The sequence below is a fragment of the Schistocerca nitens genome, chromosome 8, assembly GCF_023898315.1.
Source record: "Schistocerca nitens isolate TAMUIC-IGC-003100 chromosome 8, iqSchNite1.1, whole genome shotgun sequence".
In the NCBI taxonomy this organism is placed as follows: Eukaryota; Metazoa; Arthropoda; class Insecta; order Orthoptera; family Acrididae; genus Schistocerca; species Schistocerca nitens.
In genome coordinates, this window is record NC_064621.1 from 63,974,457 (window position 1) to 63,986,592 (window position 12,136).

A 12,136-nucleotide genomic window follows, 5' to 3' on the forward strand; every position below is an offset into this window, starting at 1 on the left:
CTGGGATCTTCGTTATTTTTGAGTAATCCAAATTTCAATAATTCTAAAACAAATAAAAAAATACTAATTGTACTCATGAAATCTTAAATAGCTCACCGTCCAAACACTGACCAAGTAATCTGACATTCATAAATTGCGCTGTAAAAACCTTTACACAGCAAAGTCTAAATACAAAACAAAATCGACAAAAGAAAAACATTGCGTACACTAGTTACACGTAGAATGTCAGGCTCCATACCATTACTCTAAAATATACCTCAAACCTACAGAGAAATAAAACTGAGAAGAAAAACAATGAAATACACCACAAGTTACATACTGGTTACGTAATATCGTTCGTCTAAGACATCATGTCATACCTCATTAACTATCATCACCTAAGCAATTGCCACAACTACTCGACAGTGAGTTTAACCTTATCCTTATCCACCAGTACAAATACCTGCTGCTGAGCCAGTCAGTCGATCAACTTTGATCAATACACACAGTAAATAGTTTAGCCATAAGTGCTTGAATCTACCAGTAGCTCTCTTATCTTACTCTACTGCTTATTTCTCTGTTGTCACACATTTAGACGACAAGAACTTGCATTTCGACTAGCCTTCGTTACACTTTAATGTGAAACACCACCACTGTGATAATGAAAATAAGTGGCTTCAGTCAAAACACCAAGATTATTACTATGCACGACATCAAAATGCATCAATTAATTCCGATATTCGTTGTGCAATGCAAACTCTTCTCCCCTGTGACAACCTTACTGATCAATGCTACAAGAGCCGCTACGTTAGTATTACGCCACTGGCTAATAATTAGAGCATCATTGTACCAAATATTCTAATAAACATGCTACGTGAACTTGATAACCCAGAACAGACAAAAAACAAACACTAACTATTCTAAACACAAATATTAATAAAATACAATTACGCTTGCTGTCCCTTCAGGAATGAAACATACAAAAAACATTCACACAATTACAAATACATTATTCCCTATCTTGCGAGTCACATGAAAACATTTCATTCTGTGATTTTCTTGGGGTCAAAAAGTTGCTGATAGTTTTCCTAGAACCACTGTCTCGGTGTCAAAGCTCTCCCATGGTTACCCGGACGAAAGTCTTTGAGTCACTCAAATCGGCATTTTGAACACGCACTGAACAGTAAACTGTATCTCTCATTAAACACTGTCATAGTCACTCTGAGTACCATCCACACGAATCTGTTCGTCCAAAAAATGGCCCTACAACTACTATTACCCACGGTTCTGTCCTTTCAGTTCATGGTGTAATTAAAAGTCGTCAGTTCCAACAAACAGCACTTATTCCCGCGCCAATTCAAGAAATGTCTCCTACTACAGACGCAAATGTCAGTGTCCCACTTTAGTTTCTCGCGTTCATACAATAATTAGTCACCCAAACGACAACTGTCCTCTTCAAGAATACCAAGCGTCCCACATGCAATTCACGAAGCCCACTTAACAAGTCACTGTCAAAAGTATATGGATCCCACCGTTCAGTGGTCAAGACAAAACTAAACAATCATCCTGTCTGCTAAAGACAAAATCTTTTCCACCACTCACAACATGGAAACAACAGTCCTTCACTTTCCACCTTATGGAGACATACGAGCCGTCATCTTGTTTCACGGCTCCACAGTCCAGTACTAGTTAATAGTTGCTGGTAACAAATGCTCGCCGGGCTCTGCCGCGCCTCGTCCATTCTGCAGTAGCGCCGCTGCGCGCGCCGTTGAGCAGAAGAAACCACCCGCTGTTGCCTCCGCTGGATACCTTCCCCAGTCGTAAGGGTGGCGGAACTCATGAATGGCCAGTGATACGTGCGTGTCGCCCCAGGCCGTTGACCTGCTGTATCGGGCGCGTGGAGTGTACCTCGTCCGACAGTGGAGTGGGGAGTGCCGCGGCTCTGTCGCCCGTCGACATGGCAACGTCAGCTCGGCCCGCTAGCGGTATGGGCGTTATGACACCCAATCAGAGCCTTCCGTGCATCTCGCAACATTACAGACAAAAGGATATTCTTACATTATTTAAATACTCATTGATTACATGTATGATCTATTAGATACATTGGTAATAAAAGAACCTTTGTTCTAAAAAACATAAAATTATACACCCTAGTTTTCTACACATACAACATCATCTCTTTTCTATAGACAGCCCACACTCGTGCTATTCATTGTACCTGTCGTCCTCATACAAAACATGAAAGTGTAAAAAAAACAAAAGGAATAATAAGCAATCTATACTGCTCATAATTACAATATCAAATAGTAGGCTACTCTAACATCCTATCACAGTGAAAATATTAGAAACTGTATTCTAAAACTACAATATACAATGAACTTTTGTGCTTGTGACCGACTGAAAATTAATACCCCTTGAAAGTGTTCTAACAAAAAAATAAGAAATAATCTACACAGCTCACAATTACCTACCACATGTTGTTAAATAGTAAACTACTTTAACATCGTAACACAATAAACATTTTAGAAACTCGTGACTCTAAATCTACAACATACAATGCACCTTTGTGCTTGTGACAGACTGAAATCAGTATCTCTTTACATATTTTACATTTTATTATATATAACATTTCTAGGACATGTATGAACCATCCACATGTCAGATCCTGACCTGCCATCGAGGTTCATCCCAATCAAACAATACATAATAATGTTTTAGTTTACAGATCGGTAGCATCCCCTTCACAGGAGTGTGCGCATTGATCACACTACTCTACGACTCTCACTCACCAGACATCACATTTTCCTTCTCATTCAATCCATTAATACACTAACAGAATAGGTCTAGAAGTCAGCTAACCTTAACACCACCACACTCACTAAAACATACCATACCTTTGCTCCCTTATACTCAACCACATAACACATGAAGCTGCTTCGGAGATAGCTTCCCAGTCTCCGAATTCGTCCTTTCACTCTGGCACCTCTCTCCATTGGCTTACCTCCGCATTCGCTTTACCCATTAATCATTCTGCTAAACACCAACTTAGAATTGCGACATTTCATCTAAGAACAAAAAATACACAAATTAATCAACCTGCAAAATAACTGTACACATTCTTGGTACCGTTTTGATTGGTTATACTGGTACCAGGCTTCAACAACAACAAAAAATATTATTTTTGCCAAATCGCAAATTTTATGCTAAGAATTAGATCTACACTTATATCACATCTTACGTCAGTATTCCACAACGTTCACCATCTGGGTCTCATACTCCCTTTACGTCCTTTCACATTGTGCAGTTGTCCTCATCTCTTCATTCGTATTTCGGCTCTCCGTCCGTCCATTACTCCATCATTTCCTGGTCTTCCTTCATCATTGGCATCAATCTCTATTGCAGCATACACAGGCCTCTCTGTAACATACATCTAAGACATCTCCACATTATTCAATTCTACTCACCTTTATTATTACTGTTTCATCACGTCGAATCTCTCTTTATTAATCACACTGCTTCACGTCGCTTTTCTCCTCATATACCACCTTTATACACTACTATTTATCACGTCGCTTCTCTATCTACCATCTTTAACAACTCATTAATCATCACGTCGTTTCTGCTTGATCCTTATTCATACGACAAAAAATACGTACATACACCACTCTGTCGACTCCTGTTCATGACTCATTCGACCAGTCTATTCCGTCACACTTCCTGACATCCCGCCTGAAAGTTCTTATGCTCGATTTGACCCTGCACAACGTTACACACCACAAATAAATACTGACTATCTACCATACATTGCCTACTTTCGATCTATCCTTAACTTTTCCATAATTTGATGTTAGAAATGTGGTGAAGCCCACGAGATTGTTTTCCCTTGATCGTCTCAATCAGTACAGCATTTTCATGTACAATCCGCCTCACTCTGAATGGTCCACTATACACAGTAAAGAACTTGCTAGTTAGGAATCTGTGCTTCTTTGATAATCGATGTTTTAATTAGAACCTTGTCTCCTACTGCCAATTCGATCTTACGGATCTTTCCTTTCTGCTTCTCCTGCCTATTCTTAGCTGCTTTCTTAATAGGCTCTATCGCAACCTTGACAATTTCTGTGTGCCTCTGCTTTCCTGATCGCGGAAAATCTACCAGCTCCCTGACTCGATCTGGTGGTGGTTCATTCTTTAGTACCGTAATTGGTGATAAACCAGTTGCTCCATGTGGTAGCTCATTGAGGATGTCCTGAAAATCTTTGAGAAAATACTCCAACTTCTGTGTTGCCTATGGCAATAGATCTTACACAATTTTCCCAGTTCTTTTACTACTCTTTCACTGGGGTTACTTGCAGCATGGTATCGGGATATGAACACCGGTTTTATCCTTCTTCTCTTCAGTGTGGTTAGCCATTGTCTGGATCTATATTGCGGTCCATTGTCAGCAATGAACTTTTCTACAGTCCCTACTTCTCGCAAAAAGTTTTTAACGATCGCTGCTGCTACTGTCCTTCCCGTCACACGTTTCAATGCGGTAAAAGTCACATACTTTGACACCAATTCCACTGCTACTAAAACATATCTATATCCCTGCACTGACTTAGGTAGCGGGCCAAACAAATCTGTTGCTCCGAATTCCCTCAGTCTACCTGGCACTATCGGAAAAAGCGGTGCTTTGCATGAGATAGTTAGCGATTTTGCCTTCTGGCACAATTTGCAACTACCAAGCACGTTCTTGATCCTCCTCTCCATACTAATGAAATAAACTGATTCCCTTAACTTCTTACCGCATTTCCTTGCCCCGTAATGCCCGTAACTTAGGTGAGTGTACCAGATCAGCTTGCTGACTATTTCATTTGGTATACACAACACCCAGTCCTGTGTGTTCGGATTTCTACGGTAGAAAAGGACCCCGTTTTGAATTGTATAAAAGCGCGCTATATTGGCATCTAAGTTCTCTCTAACTCTGTCCTTCACCATTCTGCATGACGCGTCTTTATCCTGCTCTTTCGCGATATTTGTGAGTACCGTCCCTATGTATTTCTCGAACGGCACGCCCTGCATATACAATATATCATATCTGTTTTCGTTTACCTCCTCATCAAAGCATTGGCCATGACCTACTGGGTTCCTTGACAACGCATCTGCCACTATATTCTGTGGCCCAGGAATATACGTGACCGAAAACTGAAACTCCTGTAAATAGAGTGCCCACCTAGCGAGTCGTCTATGGTTAAGTTTGGCCGACATCAGAAACTGTAGTGACTTGTGGTCAGTATAGATTTTAGTATTACTTCCATACAAATAGTATCTAAACTTACTAAAACCCCATACTATTGCCAAAGCTTCAAGCTCAGTTACCGTGTAATTTCTCTCAGCTTTGCTAAGCACTCGGCTCGCAAAAGCAATAGGTTGTTGTATTACTTCCCCTCCTTGCTCTTGCTCTTGGAACAATGTTACCCCAAGTCCACTACGGGAACTGTCCGTGGCCATACAAAACTCTTTCCCTAGGTCTGGATGCCCGAGAAGAGGTGCCGATAGCAGTGCCTTCTTTAACGCCTCATACTCTTCCTGCGCGACAGGGTCCCAATTCCATACCGTTTTCTTTCCAGTCAGCTGACATAGTCTGGGTGTCGCTGCACCCCCAATCTTAATGAACCTCCTGTAAAAATTGATTAATCCTAAATAACCCCGTAGCTGACGTTTTGTTCTCGGCACAGGAAAATCTCTGATTGCTTAGAGTTTGTCTGGATTTGGTCTTATTCCCTCTAGCGTCACAATGTGACCTAGAAACTCGATTTCTTTTCGTCCAAATTCTGATTTTCCCAAATTCACGGTCACGCCATGTCTCTCCAGTGCACCGAGCAATATGCCTAACGTTCTATTGTGGTCTTCCCAGTTTCTTTCGGCTATCAGGACATCATCCACGTACTGCGTTACCTTATCTTTTATTTCATTAGGAATGACAGTATTTAGCGCTCTGATAAATGCCGCGGATGATACATTTAACCCAAATGGTAGTTTCCGGAATTGATACGATTTCCCGTAGCACAAGAAAGCAGTGTATTTTCTACACCCCCTATCTAACTCCACCTGCCAGAAACTCATTCTCAAATCAACTGAGCTGAGAACTCTGATCCCGTGGAACTTTTGTAGCAATTCGTCAAGTGTCAGCGGCCGATCTGTCTCTGGCTCTATTATCTTATTAATCCTTCTTGCGTCCAAGACTAATCTAATTGACCCATCCTTTTTTTTCAACACAAACTAAAGGGCTGTTGTACGGACTGGATGCTGGTTCGATAATCCCTTGTTGTAGCATGCTTTCGATCTCAGCTTCCACTCTTTCTTTGTACACAACAGGTATCGGGTACACTTGGGCCCTAAACTGTTTATGTGGCTTGACCTTGAATCTATACACAAAATTTCTTATTGTACCCGCAGCATGTTTAAATACCCTTCTATTCTCGTATAAAATTTTCTGCAATTCCCCGTAAACCGTGGTCCCTTGTAAATGCCATATTTTCTCCCTGATCTCCTCCTCCAAACATTTATGAATTTCCTTCTTCTCTTGTTCGAACCCCGTATCCTGTGCCTGTCTACCGGACTTTACCGCCAGACATAATGCTAAGTGTGCGTTATCTTTACCATGTAAGCAATCGTCGAATCTTAACGTAATTTCCTCCGAGTCTCGTTTCAACTCCATCGAACCATTTCTCATGTTAACGACTGCTTTATATTGGTTCAAAAAATTAACGCCTAATATCCCTTCAACAGTTAGAGATGACACAATCATGAACACTGTACTAAACCTCTTCGCCTGGCACACAGTCTACCTGCGCTTGTAACTTCACCTCAATTCCCTTTCCTGTAATTGCCCCTCTCACTGTTGTCCTTTGCAATGGCAACGGTGGCCATGGTTTTGTAAGACTACAACACTTAAACACATCTTCCCTCAAAACACTCATTACACTGCCTGTGTCGATGACACAAGGTACGATTATATTTATTTCTACGCTAATTATTGGGTGGACTTCACTCCTCACATCTCCTACCTCCTCTAACAGATTCTCCCTTAGTTTTCCATAATCGATATACCTAATATTTACATCATTAATAGTCCTGGTTTGTACCCGTCTATCAAGTAGTCACCTTCTTGTCCCTCCGTCATTGTGACAATGATTGTCCTGTCGTGAACCCAATAACTGCCTATCCTCTCTTCGCCCATCATTTTCATTTTCCCTTCTTCTTCCATCTCTGTCCCATCTTCTATTTTCCCGGTTTGCTGGTCGATTTCCCCATGAATTCTGCCCCCTATTTCCTCGCCATCTTCCATTTCCGTCATTACTCTGATTCCATGCTCTCCTGTCATTCTGATAGTTTCTACCGTTCCTATCCTCAACTCTGTCTGACCTATGAGTCATGTCGTCGTTCACAATGTTGCTCTCATTACCCAGTTCCTGTAAGAAGTGCTGAAATGACGCAGAATCGTTCAAGCCTCTGCCTGCTATCACTAGATCTCTGCGCAATCTCACTGGCAACTTCGTTATACAGATCCTAATGAGCTCCCCAGTTTCGTATGGCACATCCAAATACCTGTTTCGTCTCAGCATTCCCTGATAGCACGACACTGGATCTCTTATACCACCTTCGTTACAATTTGGCATCATCAATATGCTTTGCTTAACCTGGTCCTGCTTACTTTTCGACCAGAATTCATTTAAAAACTTGTCACAAAACATCTTGTAGCTACTACAGTCTTTAATAACTTCCTGCATTTTCGCTCTAGCCTCGTCCCTCAAATGGTTACACACAAACTTCATTTTGAGGAGCGGTCCCCACGATGAAGGTAATGAATCTTGAAATTGAGACAGCCACAGGCATGGATGTTGGTAATTATCAGGATCCGGAAAGCAAGTGTACGTTTGTACCGACACGAAGTGCCTCCTACATTCTTCTTCCGCATTTGTTTTCCGACCTTGGACTATACCCAGTTGGGTTTGCCACCTGTTTTATCCGACACAGCCGTTCTTCCAACTCTGAGTTCGTCTTCCTCTTTCTGCCGATTTTCGTTTTCTGAATTTCTCTCTCTCCCTCTGCAGTCTACCTGGTGGTGTTCCACCTTCGCTTCTGCACGCTAATTGCAACTGTGCTAGTTCTTCCCTATGCTTCCTATTTGTTTCTAATTGTGCCTCTTTAAACTGTAATAGTGATTGTATCTCCTCCTCTCGCTGCGTACTGTCAGAGCCCGTTTCGCCTCTTATACTGATCGTTTCTACATCTGCGCTAATCGTATTCATTCTGGCCACTACCTCCGCAACTTCGTCCCTGTGTTTATTTAGCGCCATTTCCTGCCGTGTGAGTTGAGCTTCCACGCTGTCTAATGCCCCTGGTTTATCTCCAAGTAAGTCCTCCACTATCTCTTTGATTCGCTCATCTGGCAGCACGGCCCTACGTTCTGTAATATCACTCTCTATTGTCATTATTCGTACCTCCAAATTATTAGCTTTTTCTTTCACGGCGTCACAAACTTGCTTCACCGCACCCAGATTCTTCTCCCCCTCATCTATCCGATTATTAACTGCGGACAGACGCTCATCGATAAGTGTGTAGCTTCTTCATTGCCTCTTCATTTCCCTTATCCATTGCCTCCAATTTTTCCTCATTTGCTTCTAATTTTTTCTTAGTTGCTTCAAATCGTTCCTTATTCTCCTTATCTCTCTCCTTATTATCTCTATTGATTGCTTCTAATCTTTCGTTATTTGCTTCCAATCCTTTCTTAGTCTCCCTACTCATCGCTTCTAATCTTTCCTTATTCTCCCTACTCATCGCTTCCAATCTTTCCTTATTATCTCTATCCATCCTCTGTAAAAACTGCAGTAGCCCACTGTCATTTGCTACTGTCGACGCGCTCACCTCGTTCGCCTGAGAAACCGTAGCTTCGCTAAGGGTAGCTGCACTTTCACCGCATACCTGACGTAGTCCCTGCTCGCCCGCGTCGTCGGGAAAAGCCCGCGTTTGTGGACAAAGCCCGCCGCATAAAGGATCCCCTTGCAGCGGTCCACTGAACAATGCAGCCCCTTCTGAGTGTCTGCCGTCCCCGCTCATTAACCCATGGTCAACAGCTACTTCCTGCTGCACTGCTACGTTCACGCCAGAATCGCTATTCTCCATTGTGGCTACGTTTTTCGACTGCGACCTAGTTACTACGGACATTACGCAAAAAAAATTATGAAACGATCTTCCAGCCTTGTGCGGTATAGCAATTAATTACGTAAAATAAAATAAGATCCTCACCAATCCAGAAAGAATTTGCAAACAAAAAAAAATTACTTCTTAGCGCTATCACAATATATTCCATCAAAAAATAGAAAAAAATTAACAGCAAACCCTAACAACAAAATATCCTAACAAAAATAATCCTGGCAAAATATATCCTGGCCAAATCATCCTGACAACAAAATATCCTCGCAAAATATATCCTGGCAAGAAACGGAATCCTGGCACAATATCCTGGAATAAAACCATCCTGGCAGAAAAAATAATCTAACAAAAATAATCCTGGCAGGGTCGAAATTATGAGAGGCACCCACTTGCCTTTCTCATACTGTGGCATCAAGCAGTCAGGCCTGCAAGATGAGTGGATTGCCAAGCGAGTGGATTCTTCCTTAATTTATCGAGTAACATGAATTCTCGTATCTTACTATTTAGTTACAAATTACTCTCCTGTATGAACAATACGCAACGGAAACACGCATCTGACTATCAGTGATTTATAGAACTCTGACTGCACACTACGCATTGGCAATACCACATTTACTTTTTGTCTTTGATTTAACGGCTTTTATATAACTTCGGGATATTATGACAACATACAATTTAATGAAAAAGGCCACCAATCTCTTTCTTTTCACGATTTGATTTATTCCTAAACACACAAATTCTACAACCTACAACAATATAACATGAGAAATTCCGCCCAGTGGGCATGGCTTTACATTAGTGAATCTCGATACTATGGTCTCGTAATCTATTTACCGCAACAGTGCACTTCCTGGATAGGATGGTGGATCCTTTATTATATCTCACGCTTCGACTCTCACAATCATCCTCACGAAACTTTCCTCCAGATCGAGCGATACAGAAGGAACAAGCATAACCCACAAATCTTTCGGAACTACCTTGCTACTCCCATGCAAAACACACATACCCAAATTACATGACATACACAACACAACAATATGAAACATTACACAAAGAACGGTTACAACTTCATCACTTTCCGCTTTCCCACTTCAATCAATATTTATCCCAGTTTCACACGACACTGCCCCACTTTGTAATTCTACTTTCCTACTGTGAACTCTGGAGATAAACGCACGTCTTCCTGTGCAATGCAAGCCAAGTGGCGTTGCTGGAAAGACGGCCGACTCACCTTGATTCTCTCTGTTTAAATTTAGCGTCACACAGAATGATATTTCTTAAATATTTCAACTTATGATACACACGCTATTTCTTAAATATTTCAGCTTATTGTACACACGCTATTAATTCAGCTTAAGCACACGGAAGTATCTCAACTTACAACTACACGTGGGCTCATTGTGACCGTTGGTTTACTACAATCCCCTTAAAATTACCTGCCCCACATTTAATTCTCCCCACAAAAGTTCCTGAGGAAGAGAAATTATTAATTCTAACTACTCTTAAATATTCCACATCCATACCATGCCTCCACTCTTTCATTACGGAGCACAACAAAAACAGTTCTTTACAGCAGAAGGTCCAGTGGCAGAGAGTTGAAACATGGCCGTATTCCGGTTCTCTCGCACCTCTGTCGAAGTGGGAGAAGCACCTTGCTACCTTATTGGTCAGCCACATTTCAGACGCTCAAAGCTCTGGTAACTTCCATCTCTTTGGTCTCACCAAAGGTGGCGAAAAGATCGACTCAAAGATCATATATTCCCATTCACTATCTGTGGTTAGCAGACGACCATACATTCATTCATTTCACAGATCTCACCAAACTGGATGTAGGGATTTATTTTGAGGGAGTGCACATGTGATCAATTAAATAAATAAATTGTCATTCTTTCCCACACTGGTATCCGGCTTCGCTGTATTAATTGAAATTGAGTTACTTTTTCACAAAAAATGTGTTGTTCTGACAAGAATACTGAAGTATTTCGTACCTATTTTCAATGTTGGGCGGTACTGTACCCTTTCACCACCGGCTACCCATGCAGAAAAAATGGCACGGTACTATCCTTGCAATGCGAGGGTAGTACCGAACATTTTTTTTAAGAAAACTGTATTAGAACAAACATAGCAAGTCATCAAAATACCCAGGAGGAGACCTTAGCCCCTGGTGACCTCAAATAGACGACCAAATATTGTTACTTTACCAAATTGTTGACAGTTGTTGCATTATTGTACTCTCCACAATCCGGAGTAACGTACACATACAAATATATAACAATCCACATGACAAATAAAACATCACATAGAAATAAAAAAAATAATATTGAGATAAAAATTTGCTTTAGTTACTGGGATCTTCGTTATTTTTGAGTAATCCAAATTTCAATAATTCTAAAACAAATAAAAAAATACTAATTGTACTCATGAAATCTTAAATAGCTCACCGTCCAAACACTGACCAAGTAATCTGACATTCATAAATTGCGCTGTAAAAACCTTTACACAGCAAAGTCTAAATACAAAACAAAATCGACAAAAGAAAAACATTGCGTACACTAGTTACACGTAGAATGTCAGGCTCCATACCATTACTCTAAAATATACCTCAAACCTACAGAGAAATAAAACTGAGAAGAAAAACAATGAAATACACCACAAGTTACATACTGGTTACGTAATATCGTTCGTCTAAGACATCATGTCATACCTCATTAACTATCATCACCTAAGCAATTGCCACAACTACTCGACAGTGAGTTTAACCTTATCCTTATCCACCAGTACAAATACCTGCTGCTGAGCCAGTCAGTCGATCAACTTTGATCAATACACACAGTAAATAGTTTAGCCATAAGTGCTTGAATCTACCAGTAGCTCTCTTATCTTACTCTACTGCTTATTTCTCTGTTGTCACACATTTAGACGACAAGAACTTGCATTTCGACTAGCCTTCGTTACACTT